The following is a 26972-nucleotide window of genomic DNA, read 5'->3' as shown; positions in this document are numbered from 1 at the left end:
TTGGCTTGATGGTTCTCCAAAGGTTTTACTGCTAGGAAGAAACCCAGGCCTCTAGACAAACTGTCTAGTTCTGTGCCCATCACAGCACCACAGCCAAGTGAGAGCCTCATGCTCACAGCTTTCAGAGGTATCCACTGCTGACTTTAGCCAAGGGTTAACACTGAACATCAGATCCTTGGGTTGTGCATGCAAACAAAAACTGTGACCCCCTGGGGCCATGCTATGTCACTGTTGCGTGTGTGTTCTGGGGGCTTGAAGAAGGGTGTTAACTAAATATACATTTTTCAAATTTTTAAAAAAAATTATTTATTTTAATTGAGATGTAATTGTACATACAATCTGATGTTTTGATACTATGGTTAACAGTTACATTTCGTATATTACATAATAGTAGAGGAGAGGCTTTTGAATATTGTCAACACACAGAAAGGATAACTGTATGAAGTGATGGATACATTAACTATCCTGAGCTGATCATTATACAACATATATATGTATCAATATCCTTTGAATAGACTTGAATAACAGAAATCGTTCCCACCAGTTACAGAAATCTGCAGCGGGTGGATGCTGACATTTGAGCCTGTTAAGTGCTATTGGAAGATAGCCCTCAAGGGGGCAACCGCTCCTTGGTATTAGTTCTGAGATGAACCAAAGAGCAGATTCAATATTGCAATTTGGATGGAGAAGCTTCTCTGGTGAAGCAGTCTTTCTAACCAAGCAGAAAGACTTTATTATATGCGTAGTATTGGGGAAGGAGTGGAGAACCAGTCCTGCCAGTCAGAAGTGTGAAACCAACACTTCTGGGGAGAACAAAAACCAATACAACCTTTCTGAAGGCAGTAGTCAACATACATCGCTTAGGACTGCTGCTTTTTGTGTCTATTTTTATTATGATATTTTAATACACAGGTGACGGAAAGCCTGACTAACGGTGTTAAGCTAATAAACGTGTTTGATAACCCAAGGACAGGTGATTCCAGGTTTGCCACACCAGCTCCACGATGCCACTGAGACTCAGGGAGGTTGTCAGGGATCCAGACCTTTCCTCTCACACTGCCATCCTCCCTGTGTCAGTTTTTGGTCCTTAGGCTTGGCAGCTCCAAGCATCTTATCTTCACCATTACATAAGATGCCAGAAGGAGAGTGGCTTTCCTTTGATCAGGGTGCCCCCAGCAATATTTTTTTTTATAGCTTGTTAGCCAAAATTGGCTCCTCTGCTCCCCACCTGCCTTTGTCCCGTTTCAAGAGATCCAGAGAAAGCAAGTCTCACACAAAAGGAAATGGGATCCCCATGATTGGCTCAGACCTATTGTAATTCTTCTCTTGGGGCTGGGCATGTTGTTGCCCCAAACAAAACTGAGATTTTCTTAGCAAGGAGGAAAGGGGAGGGCCTGTTGTATAGGCCACCAACTGGGTATGCCATAGTTTAAGATATGCATGTCCTCAGGGCCTGCCTGGGGTCCTGAGGTATGGAGCCAGGGACTGGACTCCCTCCCACAACCGGGCACACTACCATTGCCATCACCAACTAGGTTAAGGAGCATGCCAAAAACATCACCTCAATGTGGTTGGCCTACCACAGTCAACACCATAACCACAGCTGCCACGAAAGTGGCTAGACACCACAACTACTTCGCAGATGGTCTGCCAGCCACTAGAGTGCATTGACACAAGGAGAGTCACCAGCAGGGACCAAAGAAAAGAAGAAGATGTCTCTCTCCACAAAGCTCATTCCAGAGTGACAAGAAGCATCAGCTCTATGATAATATTGGAGGACCTGAACACACCTCTCAGCATTAGACAGATCATCTAGGCAACAAATCAGTAGAGTAACCATTACTCTTTCAGAGGGAGAGAAGAAATCTAGGGTAATTAGAGGGGGGAAGGGGGATGGAGGGGGGATGGGGAGAGATTGGACAAGGGGCATAAAGAATAAGTATACATACTAGTAATATTAATTTGGTCAACATATGTCAATGCTGAACCCCCAAAATATGTATAATCAATTATGATTCAATACAAATTAAAAAATTACAAAAAAAAAAAAAAAAGATATGCATGTCCTTTGATTTAGACTTTACAGGCCTAGAAATTTATCTAGAAGCTAATCATGGACCAACACAAAGGTTCAGCTCCAAGGATGATCATTGCAGCAATTTTTAAAATATTAAAAAATTGAAAATTTTTAAATATCTAATAACAAGGGATTGTTTATATAAACAATGGTATTTTTACATAATGAAATATTATTAGGTCATCAGACATAATGTAGAAAACTATTTCATGCTATGGAAAACACCCGTGATTTAATATTCAGTGAAAAAAAGCAGGTTACAAAACACTATGTTCAATGTGAGTCGAAATTTGTAGACTATATCTATACCACCATAAATAATGAATTTCTTTCCCTTAGCTTTATTCTCTGAGTTGTTGAAGTAGAATTTGATGAACGTGTATTACTTTTTACCCTAACTTTTCATTTTGAAAAGCTTTCAATCTACAGAAAAATGTTGTAGTTGCAAAAATGAATACCAATTATCATTTAGCAGTATTTGCTTTATATCTCTCTATACATATACATAGGTGTATATATATATAAAAAATATATATGTATGTTTTGCTGAGCCATTTGAGGATTAAAGGCATTATAACACTCTGCCTGTAAATATTCACTGAGTGTATTTTAAGAAAAAGAACATTCTTCTACATATGCACAGTATAATCATCACACTCAAGAAACTGAATATTTATACAATATTATTTTCTAATACACAGTTCTATTCAAATTTCTCCACTTGCCCCATGTCTTACTCAGTTTGGGCTACTATAAAAGAATACAATAGACTGGGTGGCTTAGACAACAAACATTTATTTCTAACAGTCTGGAGGCTGGGAAGTCTATGATCGAGGCACTGGAAGATTCAGTGGTCCCACTTCCTGGTTTATTGATGACCAGTTTTTGGCTGTGACTTCACATGGAAGAGAAAGAGCTAGAATGCTCCTTCAGGCTTCTTTTGTAAGGGCCTTAATTCCATTCATGAGGGATCTTCCCTCATCACCTAAATAACCTCCCAATGGCCTTACCTCCCAACACCATTACATTGGGGGTTAGGATTTCAACATATGAATTTTGGGGGGACACAAACATTCAGCACATAACACCCCAATAATGCCCTTATGGCTGTTCTTGTTGTTCCAGAATCCAATGAAGGATCAAGCAGTTCATTTAGTTGCCCTGACTCTATAGTATCCTTTAAACACAACTATTGCCAAGTTATTTGTTTGTTTACATGACATTGACATTCCAGACCAGTTGTTTTGCTAAATGTCTCTCAGTTAAGATTTGTGTGATTGTTTCCCCATAATTAGATTCAGACTAAACATTTCTGGCAGGAGATTCAGTAATGCTGTGCTCTTCTCAGTGACTAAGTTTTGGCTACTTGATTAAGATGGTGTTCACCAAATTCCTCTACTGTGAACATACTTTCTCCCTTTTTCTAAAGAATAAGTAATCTGGGGAATGATATTCTGAGACTGCAAATTTCCTGTTTTTTTCCCAACAATCTTTTACCCAATAGTTGCAGCATCTGCCACAATAATTCCTTCACTGTGCTGGCTGCAAAATGCTGTTTACTGTTGAAGTGAGAAAATGATAAATATTTTAAGAATCTTTATTATATCCAGACCTATTGTGAGAGAGCTTTATTTGTAGCCTTCTTTCACATACAACTTATTTATTTATTTATTTTTGAAAGGGAGAAAAAAATTTTAATCAGCTATACAGAGCTATAATTTTATATAAAACAAAATTCATCAATTTCAATGGTGCAATTAGATGAATTTTGACAAATGAATACAGTCATATAACAATCATCAAAATCAAGATATAAAACATTTCAGTCAACCCCAAAGGTCACCAGTTTCTACTCACTGGCCCTTGGAAACTACTGATGTGCTCTCTATCACTATAGCTTTGACTTTTCTAGAGTTTCATGTAAGTGGAGTTATACAGTACGTATTCTATTGTACCTTGACCTACTTTTTAAAAAAGTCCAGAAAAGTAACACTTATTACAGAAATTTGGGAATATAGAAAAGTGAAATGTAGAGGAAGAAAAAATTACCAATAGTTCCATTGACCAAGGAAACCATTAGTTTACTGAACTTTCCTAACATGTGATGGCAGTTACTCTCCCGGAGAAAGTCAGATGAGGGTCCCATGGGCTTATTAAAAGATGTTCTAGTACAATGTTTTAAAAAAATGGGGAATCATCATTTTGCCTTTTTCCACATTTGAGATAAATTATTCTTTCACACAATTTAGTATACTTTAAAAGAGCATCATAGCACAAACTATTTTCTACTTTATAAGCTTTTGATAAACACGATTTTTAATTTTGCATCCTATTTTAATGAATGTTTCTACTCTAATTTGATTACCACTTTCTTCATTTTGTAGGATATCTTAATTGTTTCAAAATTTAATCTATTATAAATAACAGTTGGAGGAACAATATTGCACAAAATGCTGTTTCTGTATCTCACATTCTTTTCTAATTTCTGTATTTCTATTGAGTTAGCATGCAAATTCACTAAATACTTTTCTAAAGTACCCCTAGTTGGGATCCCATGTGTTTTCCATTTCTCCTGAAAGATGGACTCATTCTTTTCTGGACACTACTCATTTTCCCACTTCTGACCCTAAAGAGGTGAGAGCAGTAGAGAGTTTCCTCCTTGTGACTGTATAACCTCTCCCTCTGTCATCATCTATATATATTGATCACCCCATGTGTGCAGAGACACACTCTTTCACCTTCTGTTTCTATCTGCCATTCAGGATCCTATATAAAGTCCTTTCAAAAGGTTTGTGGAAAAATAGAATTAAAAGATAATATGAATCTTTTAACGAATTTTTTGAAGACTCCTCCTATGACAAGGTAGAAAGGGAAGTGCCAATATTTCCAAATATTAAGCATGGTTTGTTGGAAACTACATGTGATCCCAGCACGGTGAACCCTATGGAGTCATCAAAGCAACAATCTTTGGGGAAAGATGTTTACAACATTGATATTTTGAAACATCAAAATTTAATACCATTTGTTTTTTGAGGAGTATTGACCAATAGAACTTTCTGAGATCAGGGAAGTATTCTGTATCTGTGCTATCTAACATGGTAGCCACTAACCACATGTAATTATTGAACACTTGGAATGTGGCCAGTGTAACTGAGGAGCTAAGATTTTTATTTTATTTCATTTTAGTTGATTCAAATTGGACCGCACAGGTCTAGAGAATAAATCCAGAAGTGGATGACATCTAAAGTGACCTTTCCTCTATCTCTTACTTTTCAGGGAAGTTCTGGTTTCGATGGAACTCAGGGGGAAGCTGGAAATGTGGGCCCTCAAGGAGATATAACTGCAGGTTGGATGTATTTCTTCTGCCTTTGTGGATGAGGAAGGTAGGCTAGGACGAAAATTGGTTTGTTTCAATCTCTAAAGTCTCTGCTTTCCTTCTATTCTTAGGAATCGAGAGGAAAATGAGGTCTGCCAGGGTTGAAGGTCAGTGCTTTCTGGAAAGAGTTGCTATTTGTTTCACATATATGGTTACTTTAAATAATTCTCTCAGGGGTTAAGGGGAGTCTGGTTGGGTTGTCTGAGGTTGCATGAGTATCAGTGGGAAGTTTCCATGGAGATCTTTTTTATGAAGAAGGGAAAGTTTACATGGTTCTCTGCCCCTCCCTAACCTGCCATAAAATTTCATTTAGATCGAAAAGAAGCTAATATTTAGAGAAGGGCTGTCACCTCTGATATAACAATTTTTCCATTTGAAGAAGTAGGACTTCCTATGGGTGCATAAGGCAATCTCATAGTCACTAGAGGAAGGAAAAGAGGTGAGCCCCTGCAATTTCCAAAGGGAAAAATGGTGTGGTTTGATGATGGGATGTGGGTATATCTCTGTGGGGAATCCTATTTTACTAAGCATTTATCTAGTACCAGGCACTGCACTAGCTATTTATTTATGTAATCTCATGTGAACTCTCCTATAAGCCCCCACGAGTTTTGAGCGTCACTGGTTACTTTTTCTGGAATGAGAGGAAATATAAGCTTAATAAAAAGAAGCAGCCTGTCAGAGGCCCCATTGCTAATAATTGGTAGAGACAGGGTTCAAATCCATTGTCTGATTCCAGAGATCATGATGCTCTTTGAAAAATTTTGTACAAGATGAGAGTTAAGTTTATTATGTGGGTTTCTCTCTAACATTGTCTTTTCATGCTTTGCTGGGATTATTTTTCCAACATTCTTGTAATTAGGGACGGAGGAAAAGTCAGAAATTGACTTATCTCAGTTTCCTATTGATTTCTTATTATGGGGGATGAAGATTTAAGTTTTTGACCCTGTCCACCTCTTTCTCCACACACTTCCTCCCAACTCATTCTTGCAATGCACTAGTTTTCTCCACCTTTGGTCAAATCAATTCATTGTTCACATGATGACTAGGTAAATATTATTTACAGCTTTATTTCTTCTGTTTTCTTCGAGTCATCCTTTTCCCCATTTGTTCTGTGTTCTATGTGACCTACTACTAATTAATAACAAAGCTCTTTGGCAGAACTGATAACCTTCCAGTCCAAACATGTGAGGGTTGTTTTTCTTGGAGTCATCCCTCCTGGGCCTTCTGTCCTCCCAACTCTAACCCAAACTGATCGCTCTCTTGGCCTCTGCACTGTTGTTTTATTGGGACAGATTTTGGAGCATCCTCTCATCCCAGGAGCAGACAAACATGTGCAAACTGCCATATTTAATTGGAAGCTTCTCTTTTTGGTACACGTAATCTTGATGACTCCCTATTAGTGGTTGGCTCTTATTCCTAGTCAGGTTTTGATTTTTTTAGTAAGAGATAACATCATAACTATTTACAGGCTTCAGGGTAACTAGAAAATGAATTGCTAGTTAACCCAGTGTTGGAGCTCTGGTCATATAGACCCATTTATGTTCTGAGTACGTAACTTGCTAAAGATCAGCCAGTCTTACTGGAAGAACACAGCTTACAGAGGGGCTGAACTCCAAATTACAGCATTCTTTAGACCTTAGGAAAATATAGTTGATTACTATTTATAAAATTAGATCTGCTGGCTTTTGCAAGATGCATAATAAAGTGGAATTCTAAAGAAAATTTTATTTATGGAAAATATTGTATTTATGTCAAATAGATTGCATAGATTTTTTGGCAGTACTGCAAAAGTTTAAATTTGTTGTTTATGATAAAATTAAGAATTCATTAATTTTTAAAATATCCATCAACCCACCATTCTTCTGCAATTATTTTCATGTTTGTGTATATATTTTACTTGTATAAATAATAAAGGGTTATCATGATGTACATCCTATTTTATATTCTGCTTTTATGTGTTTTCAAATCTTCCTATTATCTTTTCAATACATTATATTTTACTCTATTTGAAATACCATGATTTACTTATCCTTATGCTAGGCATTTAGGTAGTTTCTATTTTGTTAGATATCATGGTCAATGATGTAAAGAAGAACTGTATTATAGGGTTTTTTGTGTTTTGCTCTTGCTTTTGTTTTGCTGAAATTATTTCCTTAATATAAATATACACGAGTGGAGTTATATTAAAAGAGTCTGAACTTTGCTATATGTCGCCACATCATTTTCATGAGTGTTGCTCTATGAATGCCATGAATGTCTTATGCAAATTAGACAGTATTTAACAACCTGGTTCAAAATTCCAGCTATTTTCCTTTTAAAACTTTGTTCATATTTATAAATCTAGAAATCAACTCTTGAAAAGCAGAAATAATAAGAGTAATGATTAATAAAAGTGCTTCCCACTTATCTGAATAGTTTTAAACACTTAAGAGAACAAGTAATTAATCAACATATTGAATAATTCTGAGTTTGAGGTTTTTGCTCTTAGCATATTCATAAATAATCGGTCAAAATGCATGCAACATGAAAAAGAAGGAAGAATAATTTGCAAAATGGGTATTGTCCTCAATTGTGGAAAATATATTTTCTCTGTAGAAATGAAAATATTAATTTGGGGGGGAATTAAATCAGTTATTGAATGAGTCATTTTAACAATTTACCTTTTGCCTAGAGAGTTAGCTTACTGCTGTAAGGACCTGTAGCATTTTTTTTTTAAGTTGTCAAACCTTTATTTGCTTTTAAATTTGACTGTGATATTAGGATATTCTCATACACAAAGATACACAGGTACTTCATAATGCCCTGCTATAGTTTTTTAAAGTTTAATAGCTTGGGTTGTAGGTATGACAAAAGCAATGGATATATATTATATAAAGTCAAAAGAAATTATCTTCTGAAAAGTGATATGGGCTTTAATTCCATAATGCAAGTTATTCATTATTGTCTTGTCTATGGCAGCCATTTGTGTAATTTGTAACAGGACCTACAATGAATGTTGTAACTCCATAATATGGTTTTTCTGGAGTTTAATGAATTCACTTCTGAACTTCTGCATAGCTATTTTTACCATAATTCCAAACTAAGTTATTGAACTTCAAAATGCACAAGGGGAAGAAAATAGCAATCACAAGGGCTTTATGAAGGCTCTGCATGTATTTATGTGTTTATATGTGGACGTCTAATATGTGTCTGTGCATGTAGTTGTCTATGCATACACAGCACATTCTTTCCAGTGCAGTTTTTAAAAAAAAATTTTTAAATTTAAAAAATTTTTATTGAATCAAAATTGATTATACATATTTTTGGGGTTCAATATTGAGATTGTTGATCAAATCAATATTCCTAGCATATATATTGTTACGAATCATAATTATTCTTTATGCCCCTTGTCCAATCTCTCCCCTCCCTCTCTCCCTCTGCCTTCCCCCCTCTAATTACCCTAGATTTCTTCTCTTCTTCTGAAAGAATCTGTCCAATGCTAAGAGGTGTGGTCAGGTCCTCCAATATTATCATAGAGCAGATGCTTCTTCTGTCACTCTGAAATGGGCTTTGTGGAGAGAGACATCCTCTTCTTTGGTCTCTACTGGTGACTCTCCTTGTGTCAATGCCCTCCAGTGGCTGGCAGACCATCTGCATGGTTGTTGTGGTGTCCAGCTACTTTTGTGGCAGCCGTGGTTATTGTGGTGTCTGTGGTGGGTCACCCACATGGAGGTGATGTTTTTGGCATGTTCCTTGGTGCTGGTGGTGTGCCTGGTTGTGGAGAGTGTCTGGTCCCCAGATCCAGACCTTGGGTCCCTGGGTGGGCACCAAGGTGCTGGCATGGTGTGCCTGGTTGTGGGAGGGTGTCTGGTCCCCTTATCCATGACTTGGGTCCCTGGGTGGCCCTGAGGCACTGGCATTCCCGACCAGTCTCCTCTGCGTGGTCCTGCACTGATTGGGGGCATATCGGCTGTCCCAGTGTTCTCCCGGTGGGCCTGTCTCCCCCACTGCCCATGTTCCAAACACTTCCCGTGGGACGGGCCCTGAGCGGGTCCCTTGCCATGACTCACCAGGCTCTGAATGGCTCCCCTTTTACAGCTGTTCTGGCTCCTCGCTCCTGCGTGGGTCCACAGGAACCCTGTTAGTGGTCTTGCTGTCCTGGAGGCCACTGAAGTCCTCTTCTCCCCTGCCACCTCCAAGTAACTACATCTGAAGGGCACAGCTGCTTTACGGCTCCAGCTACTGAGCACGTGGAGCAGGAGCCGGCAGAAGCCACAGATTTGTGGGAGTGAGTGATGCTGAGGACCACCTATTCCTCCATCTTGACCAGAACTCCAGGACCTGCAGGGTTTTAAAGCCCGTTTTCTGTTATTTCTCCATGTGCTTTGGGTGTCTTTGTCCCAGAGCGTCATGCTTGTTGCTGTGTTCAACATTCTGAGTTTGCTTACATGGGATAAAGCCTTTAATAGCAGTGGGCATTTAGTCCATATACCTTAAAGGGAAGGACTGCGCTCTTAGGCACCAGTTATTATGCAAAATGGGAGTTTGGGCTATTTAAAAAAAGTATTTTTGCTTCCATCAGTAACTGAGCATTGGAAGAACACATGCAAAGACCGGGAAGGCAATACCAATCTGGTCTTGGATTTTCCCAACATAAGGGGAAACAGCCCCCATTTCCTCTCTCCAACTCTATCTCCTGAGAGGATTGATCACAACCAGTCAAATCTTGTTTGGGTCTTCCTCCTGTGGCTTTCAAGTGACATCTTGCAGAGAAGGCTGCCTTCATTTGGAACACTAAAGATGCCTGGTGAACTCACTACGTTTTATTCATTTTGACAGGTGTGCGTGGAGAACCCAGTGAACGGGGTTACCAAGGAGAGCTTGGTATCCAGGCTCACAGGTTGTATCAGAGAACTTGGTTTTAATGCCACAGGATATTTGTTCAAAATTTTAACTTCAGTTGTTTGATAGGAATTTAATGGAAATCAGAATGACCTTTGGTACCTCCTTTCCAGGGCCTCCCCAAAGCAAATTGTATAGCTCATCTTCTACACAATAGCTACTGTTTATTGAGCTCTATGTCCGAGGTAATGCCCTAAGCACTTGTATTAACTCACTTAACCCTTCAGTGTGGGGAGGTCTTATTATCCCTATTTTACATGGTAGAAATGGAGAGGGGATGGAGAATTTAGGTAAATTGGTCAAGGTCACACAGCTAGTAAGTGATAAAGTTGGGATTCAAACTTATGCAGTCTAATTATAAAATCTATGCTCTTAATTACTGCCTCTGAAGCTGCGTATTCAAATTATTCAAATAGTATTTAATTCATTAAAGTTATATCCAATTTGGCAGTTAAAATCAGTGAAGTGTTTGTGAGTATTATGCACAGGACATTCTGCTAATATGTCTGGGAACTTCAGACCATTAAGACGGGTCTTGCCTTCAAGGAGTTCAGTCCAGTGGGGCTTTGCTAACTCTCCAGTGCCAACTGGAAATTTAAACTTCCAACTAGTTCTTTTGGAATCCTCTAAGCATAGCCCAAATCTGTTATTCTGTAAACCCTTCTGAAACACTTTATATATCCTTCTTTTAAAAGAAAAATTGTTTTCAAGTGTCCTCAAATGGAACAACTTTAAAACAGCAAATTTTACTAGCATATTGAATCAGTCTCCATAATTAAAAATCCTGTGTCAGATAATAATTTGAGAATGTTTCTGCTTCTTTCTTAACAAAGGTATAAGGAAGGAAATGGGTAATTAAAGTGTAATTAGTAATTGTACTTATTTTATGATGGAAAATAGTCTCTGAACTAAGGGGGAAACAACTAAAAGATGTATCTTCCCCCCTTTTCCTTTTAATCACTGACTTAATTCAAATTTGGACCCCCTGTGCCACTGTTGTATCCCTACCTTCCCCTCTATGCCCACTTTATTATACTGCTGGGTAAAAGGAAAGCAAATCATGCCAGGAGCCAGGAGCAGGATAATCACTAAAATCTCTCCTTAGTTCTCACCTTCCCATTGGGGTGTGGGTAGGATGGTCTATTTAAATAGATGATTGTCAATACCTCACCTAGGAGAATAGAAGTCATGATCAATGCTTCTAATAGAAAAGTGTTTCTCAGAAAAGCTGGAGAAAAAATAAATGTCAAAAACCATTAAAGTAAAATAGATTGGAGAGAAAATGAGCAACTCCCCAGCAATACAATCAGTGAGGTTAACTCACTTAAATGTACCTTGGGTTCTTATAAAATTGAAAACATGGTCTCTTGTCCTTAGCCCTTGTGTGTGTAAGGAAAAGACTGATTTGTCAAAGAAGATCAGTATTTGCCCCTCTCATCCCCTTTTTAGGGTGTAAAATTAATTTGGTGAATTAGAATATAAAAGCAATGCTCTCAAATTTTAGTGCTCATCAGATTCTACTGGGGACATTGCTGAAAATATATATGTGGAGGACTCACACCCTTGTGCTTCAGATGGAGTGAGTCTGGAGTGCTGGGTATGCTCCAGAGTGCACATGCTACCTGATTAAAGTTTGATAAATGAGATTGTGATGGGTCAGGGCACCTCAATTTGTGCTTGCATAGGCATTCAAGGTGATTTTGTAGTTACACGGAATATTAACGGCTCTGTAAAAACTGGTTGAATGTTAATTTTTCATCTTTGGACCAGGGACCGAGAGGAAGGCAAGGACTATTGTGAACTTTTGGACAAAAAGGCTTACAGGATGCTCAGAAAGGTTTGAAAAACTAACAGCTACTACACAGTTTCTCATTAACAATGGCATAAAGCTACACTGCTCTAAGATCTGTACGTATCAGGAATTTCTAGGAAAGCTAATTTGAGGCAGTAGACATTGATCATCAGCTATGTACTTCCTTCTATTCTAGGTACATTGTGGGAATATAGTGACCAGTGAGATATGGGTTTGAACTTCAGGGATACATAACACAGCTCCAATTTACCAATAGTAGAAGATAAAATAATAATACCATAAAAGGGGTATAAATAACTAATCTGCTTCTCACAAATATGTAAGGAAGCATTACCATCCCAATTTGATAGGTGACCGAGGCTCAGGGTATTAAATGACTTGTCATCCAGATAGCAAGTGGCCTAACTGGCCTCCACCTAGGGTCTGTCTAGTGCCTGTTGTACTCTCCACTTCATATCTTGGCGGTTCATAGAAGGGTCAGACAGATCGAGGCAGATGGTCAAAGTGGCTTCCTGAGGAAGGGAGCATTTGAGATCGCTTAGAAACCTGAGCAGCATGATTTGAGTCAGTCGCTACTGGGAGACTCAAAATAGCAGCTCCAAGATGGTCAAAGCCACGGTTCTGTCCTCATTCTAACCCTTTGTCAGAAAATATCCTGCCCCATAATTGATCGTATTATTTTAATCGCATTTGAAAATATTTTGTATTTGGAGCAGGTAAAAGTCCAGGCTTTTTCTTCCCATCTCTTAATCACGGAATGTTTTCTCCTCTGGTATAAATATAATTCCTCCAGTTTTCTGTATGTGGGTAGATGTGGCACAGAACACCTAACTCCCCCACCCCAAACCCCCCAACCCAGAGATTAAATGTGTATGTTATACATTTTGTATGGTGAAGCATAAAATTAACTAATTGCATGAAACTTTAAAGGCTAAGCTTATATCTCCAAGATGATTCAAGAGCATATTACCAGTCTCAGACCATTTCAATAACAAGAGTCAGATAGTTAACTTTCTGGCACTCATGGTGATTATGGTTATGGTGTTTTTGCAGGGGAGTCCTGGGCCTCCAAGGCCAAATGGTTCAAAGGGAAAAGCTGGGACAAAAGGAATGAAGGTAAAAGTCAGAGAACATGCTCTTTCTTGATCGAAACTTAGGGGCACCCTTGGGTTTCTCATACAAATCTTTCCTTATATGATCACTTCCAGCATAAGCTTCTGATGAGGTTGGTAATGCTATTGACTGCCCATAGATGGATACAGAGAAGGTAACACATAAAGACAGACAGACAGACACACAGACAGACACACACACGCATGATCACATATATCAGCAAAGACATATCAATAAATGGATACACATATGGATTCACCATAAATATAGATTCACACACCCACACATAAAAAAGCCATAATAATATTAAATTATGTAATTGGTGCTGCATACCTGGCTTTGCTAATTTTCAGTACCAATGTCATTACTATACTTGTTAGTTATCTGTGCTTAACAAAGCCTAGAGGAAGATATGTACCTTAGACTGTACGGTGATGCTAGCGGGACTTGAAAAGAGTAACTGTACAATTTCTAAGGAAAATGAAACAAAATTGCATGGGCTCAAAGGAGAAATTAACCTCATCTTTACCCTTTATTATAAAAGGGAGAGCTCAGTGATGTAGGAGAAAGAGGCCCACGGGGTCGACAAGGACCAAAAGGGCAGCCTGTTAGCTTAGTTTCTCTGCTTTGGACTCTTGGTTGAATTTCTTGTTTGTTATTTGTTCTTTTTTCACATAAAATTATAATATGCTTGATGAGTTAAACTTGGGGTTACAAATATGACACAATCACTAGAGCTGCTGTGAATTTAAACAGTCAAAGATTCTCGAACTCCTTATATAAATAGAGAATCCAAAGATGTCTCGGGATTTATTTTTCCTTTCCACATATTATTGAAAAGGGAGGTGCCAATGAACCTCTTCTGTTTGACAAAGATATTCTGCAAATATCTGAGTCTTTTAGGAATACAGAGATGTTTAGTGAAACACTTTTTCCACAGCAACAAATAAGACAGCCAATCAGAGTAACAAACTTTTAAGAGTATGGGTTCAATTATTTATTAAGTACTTTCTCTAGCATTGTGCTAAGCACTTTCCATGCATAATCTTATTAATCTTCCTAGTAATCATACCATGGAGATGATAGTATTATCCCTACTACACAGATGAGAAAACTGAAGTTTAGAGAGGTTGAGTAACTTCCCAGGGTCACTCATACAACCAGTGTTGGAACTGGAATAAAAATTCAGGTTTGTCGGGATTTAAAGCTTGTGCATTTAACCACTAAACTGCGTTGCTTCTATCCCAATTTTTTTCTCCAAAGTCTGTCTGTTCCTGGAGATTTACCAGTTTGAGCTTCTTCCATTGTTACTTAGTTCTACAAGGAAAGCAAGCTTAGCCCAGGGTACACTTTGTGATGTGGCTTCCTGTAACTGCGGTATCATCTTGCTGATAGACAGAACCTTGCTGCAGATGGGGTTAAAAATATACAAAAAACTTCCTTCTATGATAGTCTTTTAAAGTTTTAAACACATATCCCCTTTCTAATCTGATCATTTATCATATGAGGGTAGTCTCCTAGGCTGGATTCTACCTTCTTTCGCTTCCTCAAAGCTTTGGTTCCTGAAGGTGTCACCTTTCTCTTCTGCATCATCAAATTTTCTTCTGTCTCCATCAATATTCCTATCAGCATGCAAAGAGGCAGGAATATCTACCACCTTAAGAAAAACAAAAACCCCAAACCCTCACTAGGAACAAGAGATTCTGTTTAACACCCTAGAATGCACAGGACAGCCCCTCACAACAAAAACGATCAGGTCCAAAATATCAGTATGGCCGAGGCTGAGAAACTTCACTTTCTTTCTAATTGATGACAAGTGAGCTTTCACTCCTCAACCCTCCTTACTTAACTGCAACTGCTTTAGTCAAGGTAAACTCCATGCTGCTAAATCCAGTGGTCAGTTCTCTGCCCTCGTTGTACCCCATCTCTCAGCAGCAACTGACAGAGATGGTCATGGGCTTGCTCTTGAGCCCTTCCTCGCTCAACCTCCAGCACATCCCACTTTCCTGGTTTTTGCTGGCTGCTCTTTCTCAGTACCTTTGCTGGACCCTCTAAATGCTCTTGATCTCTAAGCCCTGAAAGACCTGGGGCTCTATTCTCAGACTTCTCTCTCTCTTTACCCACCTCTCAGCTGACATTCCTCAGGAAATCCAGTCCCATGGCATCAAGTACCATCTGTCCTGTGATGTCCAGTTCATTTCTCCAGCTTGGACCAATATCCTAAACTCCAATAATGTTTCCACTTGGTCACTAATAGTTAACTTAAAATTGGCATGTCCACAACAATTTTCTTCTTTTTCTTTTGTATATTAAGCTTTTATTGTAGAAAAATTCAAGCATATATAAAAGTGGAGAGACTAGTGTAATGATACCTATTCCCTTGCCCCACCTCCGTGTACCCATCACCTAACTTCAACAGTGAAAAACCCTTGGCCAAATTTGTCTTGTCTTATTTATAGGCCCACTCACTTCATCTCCCCCATGCCAATTATTTTGAAGCAAATCCTAGATATCTTATATTTCATGCATCAATATTTCAGGTGCATCTTTAAAAGATCCTTTTAAAAATATAACCACAATACCATTCTCACACCTAAGAACGAACAATAATTCCTTAACATAATCAAACATCCAGTCAGTGGAAACTGACTCCTTTGACAACCCGCCCTGCCTCCAGCCTTCCCCATCTCAGGGAGTGAAGACTCCATCCTTCCACTTGTTCAGCATACAGACTTGCAGCCATCTTTGATAAGTCTTTTTTTCTCATCCCCTACATTTAATCCATCAACAAATAATGGTGAGTTTATCTGCAAACTCTATCCAGCATTTCATCATTTCTCACCACTACACTGACACCCTCTGGGCCAAGCCAACCTGATTTTCCACCTGGATTACTGTTATAACCCCCCCAACTGGTCTCCCTGCTTCTGCCCTTGCCTCATTCAGTTAGTTCTCCATGTGGCACACAGAAACAGCTTTAAAAACCATCAGATCATGCCACTACTTTACAGAGCCCTGCTGTGGCTCCCCATGTCACTCAGAATAAAGCCCACTGTTAACCTGGCCTGCAAGACTCTACACAATACAGCCTCTCTGTCAACTCTTTGACTTCATCTCCTTTCCCTCCCCCCATTCTATTCTTGCCTCAAACACGACAGCGCACTTTCTCTTGCCTCACTCAGGGTTTTTCGTTTTTTGTTTTTTTTCTGTTTTTCACGTAATCTTCCCTCTGCTTGGACACTCTTCTCCAAATATCTGCTTGGCTTACTTTCTCAATTCATGTTGGTCTTTGCCCAAATGCTACCTTTACAAAAAGGATTTGACTGACCACCTTATATAAAATACCTGCTGCCCCCCACAACCCCCAACACATGTAATTCTTTATTCCTTAATATCCTTTCTGGAATAGCATTTCTCTCTCCCTGTCATGTTATATACTTCTGTATTCACTCTCTTCCTCACTAGCAGGTAAGTTCCACGACAGCAGGGTTTTTGCTCTGTTCACTGCTGAATTCTTAGTGCCTAGAGAAGTGCTTGGTACATAGTAGATGCTAAATAAATATTTGTTGAAAAAGTGATTGTTGTATGCCCTTGGTTCTGACAATGAGCACCTGCTTCCCAACATTTGATTTGGCGCCCTCTCCCTTGGTTTCCATTAGATCAAACCTTAGGTTACTCAAACTGAGAGAGAAAAATGCCTAAGAAGGAAGTTCCATTACACAATATATTAAGGAGGAGTTTTGTAAAAATCATTTACAAGTTGTTTCATGCTGAGTTAGAGAAATAAAATATGGCCACATGAGAGCATCTCAAGATATGAACAGTTGCCATAGCTGTTTTCCCTGGCACTTATTTTGAGTCTATTTCCTCAAAATTATAGTTTCTTTCTTTTCCCTCAGGAATGTCAAGGAAACAGTTAATCACATGAAACTAAACAAGACCTTTTCTCATTTCTGACACTAGGGCGAACTTGGATTCCCTGGCTATCTTGGTACACAAGTGAGAAGACATCTTCTGGGCCTGGCAGCTGGTATGCAGCATGTGTTATTTGTTTACACTTATTTTTCTTCACATTCAAAGTTCTGCTTTTGTTTCTGTTAAGGGAGAAGATGGTGACACACGCCACCGAGGAGAGAAGGGGCCGAAGGGAATCAGAGGAAAGAGAGTAAGAAACAAACGAACTTCTCAAGATGTGTAGAAGACCACATCTCACAGGAGCGATTTCCACTGGGTTAGTGGACTTCTTAGCGAGGAGCCCATTTCTCCTCAGTGAATGTACATTCCACACCTTCCTGGGGCTACCCCACTCCCCACCGAATCCTACTCTCATTTATCTTCTGAATGCAAATGCAGTTTATTAAACAGGAACAATAGGAAATTTAAGTTGGAGTTTCAGTTACGCAATATCGACCTTTTAAAAACAAGGCACTTCTGTCTTTGATTAAGTCTGGACATCATTTGGAAGGGTATTGTCTTGGCTGTAGAGCAAACATTATTGTTACTTTAGGATTCTTCCAAAGCTTAACTTTCCCCTCGCTATTTTAGGACTAAATTCTCAAGAATGTGGCTGCTATCTTGGTGGACTTTGAATCTACTATGCTGTAGAGAGTGTCCCATTAAAAATCCATTTCTTCAGGTTCTGAAGATTCAGTCTTGGGGAGCAACAACACTGGCAGCTCTTTTTGGAAAGAGTAACCTTGTGGATATCGAACACCTTGGTAGTGTTTAGCTGATAGATAGTAGAGACCAAGGCCTTCTAGAAAAATGACATGGACTAGTGTCTAGTACGGAAAAGAGGAAGGGAAAGAGAATGCATATTTTCCAGGCACTCAATAATTGGTATTTTCAGACTTTGGCAAGGACATAAAGAAAAATTCAGTCTACATCTAACCTGGCTTGCTGCTGGTTATGGTTGCCCTGATCAGCTAACTTATATTTCTCGTTTCAAATAAAAAAAGATAAAGCGTCAACTATATCCAGATAATGCTGTGTCATTTCAAATATGTGGAAAACGGGAAGTGAGTCTATGGCCACCATGTGCCTTTTCTGAGACACTGAGGACCAGATGGTGGTAGAGGAATTTTTCCTTTCTCCTGATTTTCCTCAATGCAGACTTCCTGCATTCTTTATATTATACGATCCTGAGACACAACTGAGTATTGAGTCATCCTTTAAGGCCCTGTCTGGAAGTGTGTTTTTATGTGTATATGCACATATGTGCATGGCTGGGGTTAGGTATATAAGGAGAAATTTGGATGGTTCCCATAAAGAGACCCCCCTTCTGGTCTCCATGTCTCACTCCGTGGGTACACAGTTCATAGACCAGTGGGTCAATAGCAGATTCACTGGCCTTAGGTATAATGACCTCTTGGTATCTCAAAGTGGGTCTGATGGTTATAATCATGTTGTAATCAAGAGAGAAGCTTATTTCTTTGGTTTGGTCATTTTTAGGGTAGTGCTTGCTTTCTTGGACTTGTTGGAACTCCAGGTGACCAAGGCCCACCAGGACCAATGATAACATGTATACTTCTCCTTTATTTTATTTTCTACGTTTGTATTAAAACGAATAAGGATTTTATAAGAGGCATCTCTAGAGAAGAAATGAACATTTGGGACACAAAAGAGGATCTGTATAGAGAATGGGCTGAATTTGCTTTAGAGGACATTAGCTTCAAGTCCTTACATAATATATTTATTCAATATATATTTTTTACTTGAACATGGCAAACATATTGGAGGGGCTGGAGATTTATGAATCTGTCTAAATACATAAAACAATATGTAAAACTCACCAAAGAGTGAGTTTATCAATGTAAACAAGATGATCAACAACTTTAATGCAGAAACCAGAACATCCTAACAAGACATGACGTTTATACAATCTTAACTGAACTAACAATGCTGCAAGTCCACAAATATTTAAAAATCCCCTGTAAGGTCATTTGGTATGAAAGGGAAGACTTTGAGGCTACTCTCATTCTGACCCATGCTTTGTCCTAGGAGGCCAGGCTGTCATTCCATGAGAGATGGCATGGGAAATCAGCTGTGGGTTGAACCTGGTGGTTTCACGCCATTTAGGGTTTACTGGAGAGGTGCGACAAAGTCAGAGAGTCAAAAATCTTAGAGGAAGAAGGACCATTCATGCACATTTTACAGATGAGGAAACTGAGGGTGAGAAGGTCATATTGACCTGCTCGAAGTTATAAATTATTACTTGTAGAGTCTGAATAAAAACAAAGATCTCTAGATTCCCAGAGTGGCTGGAGCCAGGCAGCTCTAATCTAAAAGGTTCTGGGGAAGACTTGTTCAGTATTAGGGCAGATATGGGTGATGATGGGTGGCCCAAAGAGAAGGGATAAGGCAGGGACTGGGGCTGACTTTAGAACTGTCTATGAATGGTCCTGGGATTGTGAATGACTTTTACTAAATTGTGGCTTGGTTTCAAAATGACTTGGTCTCTTAAGAGTTGTTATGTACCATCTATTTAGGCCTCCTGGACTTCAAGATCTGGGATACACCTCTTAGGCATTCTGGCCTTCTTTCTTAAGGGATCAGACAGAACTCCAGGGCCAGGAGTGAGGGGCAGAGGTGACCTATGTACTGTGGTGAATGTTCTCAGAATCTCTTGCCAACACTGCAGAAAAATGTGTTGCATTTTAATCAGAATCTTGCATTTTAAACCCAAGTTTCTGTTCTTCTCAAGGCATCAAGGGCCCCAAAGATTTGGTAGATAGGATGGTAGGTGAAGATTTTATATCTAAACTTTATTCTTTTGAGAATGCAAAGCTTTCCACTTTCACGAAATAGAATTCTGTTAATCTTAAAGATTCTTTAGTTTCTCCTCTTACAAATTCTGTTAGTACTTTAAGTTTATAGACTTTACTCTGAAATATTATAACCAAGTCAAATAAAAATTGTAAAATAATACTTTAAATCCAGCAAGGGATCTGGATGTTTTTAACAGTAGGTGACATGAAAGACTTTAACGATACTACCTTTCTGCAATATGTCCTTTTGTAAAGCTCAAAAATTGCTTATAAAGTATTTATAAACCAACACACGGTATAGTACAGGCTTTTGTGTGTCATGGCACACATGAAAACAACCTCCAAAGTTAGGAGGGTTTTTCATCTACTAAGTACAAAAATACTACTAAGCAGAGGGTGGGGGATGGAGGCAAGGCATGTGAAGGCAACTGAGGGGCAAGAAATGATGGGGTCTCGGGGTCAGAAGAAGAACAGGACAGAGAGAAAGGGTCAGAGGAAAGAAGGAGAATTACTAGGGAGGTGTTAGGCAGGCATTCTAAGGCAGTCTTGGCAGGAATTGCTGATACAGAGATCCAAGAATTGAAAGCAGTTCCCTGAATTCTCTGCTGAGATTTCCGGGATTTAAACTTTTTCAAAATCAGGTTTGATTCCATTGCCTTGTGAGACAGATTAAAAAAATGGGTACCCCTTATCTACATATCTCCAGTCATATGGGCACTATATTGTACATAAAATCTTTTAAATGTTTAAAAATATCCATTGAAGCCACAAATATAATTGTTGGTTAGTTTCATCTGCTCTAACAATTTTTGGCTTTTATGTTGTAGATTAAAAGGCTTCAAATAGGCACTGACAACATCCATGTGACATTTCTAAGTCACAAGCATGAAGAGAAATATTCTTCAAATTAAATACTTTTTCCTTTGCATGGTCTTTTCCCATCTTTCTTTTTTTAAAAAAAATTTATTTATTTATTTCGAATATTTATGAGATACAAAGCCGATTGTCCCCCCTTTTGCCCATGATGTGAGGGCCAGATTCAAACTGGGGAAATACCCATTACCAGAAATTACTTTCGTACCCCTTGTCCCCACACAATTATCCCCCAACCTCCCTCCCCCTCCCCCTCTTCCCCTCCACTCTAATTTGTAGCCCTAAGAATGTTCCCTCCCTCTGTTGGATAATGGCACTACTGTGGTCTTTCTTTCCTTCCTTCCTTTTTCTCTTAGCTCCCACATATGAGTGAGCACATGTGGTATTTATCCCTCTATGCTTTGCTTGTTTCACTCAACGTAAGTTTCTTTAGGTTCATCCATGTTGTTGCAAATGGGAGTATTTTATTCTTTTTTACGGCAGAGTAGTATTCTGTCGTGTATATATACCACAGTTTCCTTATCCAATCATCTATTGATGGACATTTAGGTTGGTTCTATATCTTGGCTATTGTAAACAGAGCTGCGGTGAACATGGAGTGCAGGTATCTCTTTGACATGATGATTTCCATTCCTCTGGATATATACCCAGAAGAGGGATTGCTAGACCATATGGAAGATCTATCTGTAGTTGTTTAAGAAACCTCCAAATTGTTTTCCAAAGTGGTTGTATTAATTTACAGTCCCACCAACAGTGCAGTAGTGTTCCCTTCTCTCCACACCCTTGCTAGCATTTGTTATTCACCATCTTTTTGATTATAGCCAGTCTAACTGGAGTGAGGTAGTATCTCAATGAGGTTTTAATTTGCATTTCCCTGATGACTAGTGATGTTGAGCATTTTTTCATGTATCTGTTGGCCATTTGTATGTCTTCCTTTGAAAAATGTCTATTCAGCTCCCGAAACTGTAAAATTACTAAGGGAAAATACAGGTGAAATACTTCAGCAGTTAGGTCAGGGCACAGGCTTTATGAACATGAGCCTGAAAGCACAAGCAGCAAAAGAAAAAATAAACAAATGGGACTTTACCAAACTAAAAAGTTTCTGCACAGCAAAAGAAACAATCAACAGAGTGAAAAGACAGCCTACTGAGTGGGAGAAAGATTTTGCTAACTCTGCATCCGGCAAGGGACTAATATCCAGAATATACATAGAACTCAAGCAATTATACAATAAAAAAGTAAATGACCCAATTAAAAAATGGGCAAAGGAGCTGAATAGACATCTTTCCCCATATTTCTAACAGCCTTGTGAAATTATTGATTTCACAAGACAAAACTGCCCTAAGCTGTTCGGGGAAATTTTTAAAAGGAGTCAGGGGTATGAAGTGGGGATGGATCATGGATTGGGGACATAAGTCATTTAAGGATTTGACTGAGGTTTGGAAGATGTCTTGTTCATCATGAGAGGCTCTCATAAATTAATATGTTGGGCTCAGTCCCTCCACCATGGGTAAGTCATCTTTTTCAATGTAGTCTCAGAAATGAAGTGGTTGAAAGGCATGCCGTCTCCACAAAGAAGAAAATTCCACCATACAATGTTGTGCCCCATGAAATACCATGATAGTCGTATATCTGCATTTCTCCATCTTGGTGCTTATCAAAAAAGAAAAAGGGGCTTTTTTTTTTTCTCATTCATTTAAATAAGAGGGATCAACGGTGACCCTGCAAAAAGAAATGTGTCCTATTTTATTTACAATTCTGCTTTAAAAATGGAACTATGAATCATCAAATTTTAAGTAACATTTTGTCTTATTCCCAGGTTGGAATTTATTTACTGTCTTCAGTGTATTCCAGGATATTTGCATCCTATAATACATACACTTCTCCACTTACTGGCAACAAGGAGAGGGCATTGATTTGGCAAATTGCTTAGTCTGGAAGTTTGGGTTTTCTTCTCAATCATCCAGCCCTTCTTGCTCTAATCCTTCCATGTTCTGTTCATTCCTATTCAGTTGCTATTCAGGGAGATTCTGGAATCCTTTTTCCTAGAAATTATAAAGAATAATATCATTAGCTTGACCGCAAAGAAAAAGCATGTCAGAGTTGACCATTTAAAAGGTTTAAACCCCTTTACATTGAGGAGCATCATGAAGTCAAAAGCAAACAAAAACATGGGAAAAAAGATTTGCAGTATAAGCAAATGGCCAGCAAAGGACCTAAGTTCCTTACTATATCATGCTTACATATAAAAAACTGCTGCGGGTCAATCATTTTTATCACAAGCACAGACATTTCATAATGGCTAAACCTAAATGTAAAACAAACAAGACAACAAAACCTTTCATATTGAAAACAACGAAAGACATAAATGAGGGATTCAGAAAAGGAAAAATGCAAGTAAATAATAAATGCAAATGTTCAACCTTACAAGAAGTCAAAGAGAACAAAATTAAATCAATGAGGTAGTTTTTTTTTTTCTTCTCATGTTGGAAATATTTTAAAACGACAGAAAAATCCCTATCCAAATTTGGGAAATGTATGAAAGGACACATTACTGGTGGGAATATATATTGGTACAACTTTTCTGAAGAGCAATTGGACCATGCATGTCAAAATTCATAATTATAGAGATTTATATAGGGCTGTAATTGGACAAGTATGCACAGATACGTGTACAAGTGTACTCATTGCACAGGGATATTTGTTGCAGAAATCATGGGGCATCTATATAGTAAAATAGATGATATTGCTCTAAATTTATTGATGGATAAAATACAAGTTCATCATATACTAAGTGAAAAAAGATTCAGAATAAAACATATGTTTAGCTCCAAGTTTTATAAAATAAAATGAAACAAATTATATATATATATCTATATACATGAGTACATATATATGATGAAGTAAGGGTGATTTTAATTCATTGTTTTTCTAACATTTTACATGAAAATATATTACTTGTATACACACATTAATACATAACATATAGTTTATGATGGACATATATTATATATATAGTTTTCTCTATGTGTATATAATACATATATAAAAATATAATTTCAGTGTAGCTCAGTGTGTTAGTTGGATTCAAGTTCAGTTGAATGTGACCTAAGTCCTCCATGACAGTGGTACAAATGTATTGTTCAAATCAAAGCCTAGAAGAGGCAGTCTGCTTATGTTTTCTTGCTCTGCCATGGTGTGACTGTGTGGGGTGTATGCTAATCCTCAAATCACTTTATGATTCAAGAAGTTTATCAAGCTTCAGCCATCCCATCTACATTTCAGCCAGCAGAGAAAGGAAGGGAAAGGAGGATACTTTTTCAAAGTTGCACCTACCATTTTTCTTATTCTATTATCCAGAATTTAGCAAGATGGCTCCCCCCTGCGAAATGTAGTCTTTGCTCCAGGCAGTCATATATCCAGTTGAAAAGAGAGAGTGAATATTGGGGAACAAGTAAAGGTCTCTGCCACACTCAGGCAGGAGTGTGAGAAGGCCAGGCTTGAATTTCTCAGTGGAGATGGTTTTTCATATTGAAGCATGCACATGGAAAAGGTGCCACTGTGTACATAAACTAACAATGTCTTCCTTTCTTTCCAAAATAATTTCCCTTTCAGCTTGTTCAACAGGTAAATAATATTTCTTCTCACCCTCTTAAATCCTCACCCATTTAGATGCATTACAGAAAATCTTAAATTTGTATGTGTTGTGTCAAAGTATTTCCAAATGTCCAGTGTTCCTGACTGTACTGGTCTTCGCCTTGGACATGTCAAACGATGTCTCCCAGTTGGATTTTGAGAGGATGAGACACATTTTATTATCTCTGTTGTTGAAGATGGAAATAAAGCAACTGCACAGTGAGTGCCCGAGTGGCCATTAGTTCCTACAACACCAAAACAGACTACAAGGGGAAGTCTGCACTCCTGTAGGCTGTCAGGAAAATTCCTCTGAAACAGTCCTCTAGCAGCAGGAATCTTGGAGTCACCATGAGATTTGTGAGACCTGTATTTAAACGTGTGTGCTTGGGCCTTCTCATGAGGAAGGCGGCTGTATCTTTCTAGGTGGGCTGGTCTATGACGCAGCTTCCATTAGCACAGCCACACTGGAGCTCACTGCAGTGGACATCTGATCCCCAGTGTGGTAATGTTGGGAGCTGTTTAAGCCATGAGGGCAGATCCCTCATGAATGGATTAATGCTCTCCCTGGAGGGTGGGGGTAGTGAGTGAGATCTCGCTCTATTATTTCCCATGAGAGCTGGTTGTTTAAAAGGACCCTGGCATCTCCCTTTTCTCTCTCTCTCTCCTGGTTCCTCTCACCATGTGATCCACCTGTACCTACCGGCTGCCTGCTGCTTTCTGCCATGAGTAGAAACAGCCTGAGGCCTGTGCCAGAGGCAGCTGTCCCAGAATCATAAGCCAAATAAACCTCTGTTCTTTATAAGTTACCCAGTCTCAGGTATTCTGTTATAGCAACATGAAAACAGAGTGACACACTATTCTACTCTCAACCTCCACGAGATCAACCTTTTCTTAGCTTCCACATGTGAGTGAGAACACGCTATGCTTGTCTTTCTGTGCTTGGTTTATTTCACTTAACATAATGTTCTCCAGGCTCATCCATATTGCTGCAAAAGACAGGATTTCTTTTCCTTTTTATGCCTGAATAATATTCCATTGTATATATACACTACATTTTCTTTACCCATTAATCTCTTGATGGACAGTTAGGTTGATTTCACATCTTGGCTATTGTGAATAAACATGGGGTGCAGATATCTCTTCAATATGCTGATTTTTTTCTTTTGGATATATACCCAGCAGTGGGATGGCTGGATCATCTAGTAGTTCTGTTTTTAGTTTTTTGAGGAACTTTCTTATTGTTTTCCATAGTGGCTGTACTAATTTAGTGTTCCACCAACAGTGTAGAAGGGTTCCCCTTGCTGCTCCTCACCAGCATCTTATTTTTTTGTCTTTTTGATAATAACCATCTTAAGTGGGGTGAGATGATATCTTATTGTGGTTATTATATACATTTTCCTAATTGTTAGTGGTATTGAGCATTTTTCCATATATCTGTTGGCCACTTATATGTCTTCTTTTGAGAAATGTCTATGCAGATCATTTACCAAATGGCCAATCTTGAGAACTTTTGTTCTATGAGCCTCATAAACATTATTTTATTTAATGATCCCCAGAACTCTGTAAGGTAGGTGTTATTTTTTACTTCCACTTCAGGGATAAGAAAACCAAGGCTTAGAGAGGTTAAGTATATCATTGACGGTCAAATAGCTAGTTAGCAGCAGACCGATATTGTCTGCCTTCAGAGGTTGTGCTTAACCACTATGCTAAACTGTATTTTTGGGGGCCATCGTCTGTAATTTTCTTCCTTTTTTTTTTATTAGGATGTTACACACAGACCCATATAACAAAGTGGAAAAAGGGTGATTATTTTAAGTGTACAGATAGATGGATTTTTATATATGTTTAGACCTCTGTGACCAAGATGTGGTTCAAGATATAGAATACTTTCAGCGTCCTTTAAGTTTTCCTCATGTCCCTTTCCAAACCATACATTCCCCAGGGTGACTGCTCTTCTGATTTCTATCACAGTCACATGGTTTTTGCCTGTTCTGGACTGTCATGCAAACTGACTCATGCAGCACGTACTCTTTTGTATCTGGTTCTTCCAGTGAGCATAATGTCTGTTCCTCTTGTTCATCCCTATTGTTTTTACTGATCATTTGTTCTTTGTTACTACTATGCAGTATTCCATCATATATACACACAGCGATCTATCCATTTATCTATTCTTCAGACTTTACTTTTCCAACTGAAACCCATGCCACACATTCTCGTGGGATATCTGGATGATTTATCAAAATGAAGGGTGATTCTCTTCCTAAGAGATTCCAGGATGCTTATGCATGTTAAGTTGAACCATGGGACATTGCCAATATTTTACCACTTTTGACCTGCAAAAATGGAAGGTCATGTGGTTCACCTTAATAATGAACTCAGCTGTGCCAGGCTAATTTTCCCTGAAGGCCGAGTGTGCAGCAGAAGTGGTGGGTGAGA

The 26972-nt window shown here is 38.6% G+C and overlaps 1 pseudogene; it reads left to right on the top strand.

Annotated features, from left to right (window-relative positions):
* LOC134390046 (collagen alpha-4(VI) chain-like) overlaps nt 1-26972 on the top strand; it is an 82475-nt pseudogene that overhangs the window by 36318 nt on the left and 19185 nt on the right.

Source organism: Cynocephalus volans, chromosome 11 (assembly GCF_027409185.1).
Source record: "Cynocephalus volans isolate mCynVol1 chromosome 11, mCynVol1.pri, whole genome shotgun sequence".
Classification (NCBI taxonomy): Eukaryota; Metazoa; Chordata; class Mammalia; order Dermoptera; family Cynocephalidae; genus Cynocephalus; species Cynocephalus volans.
Note: the sequence above shows the minus strand (reverse complement) of the source record. Positions and strands in the feature narration are given on the sequence as shown.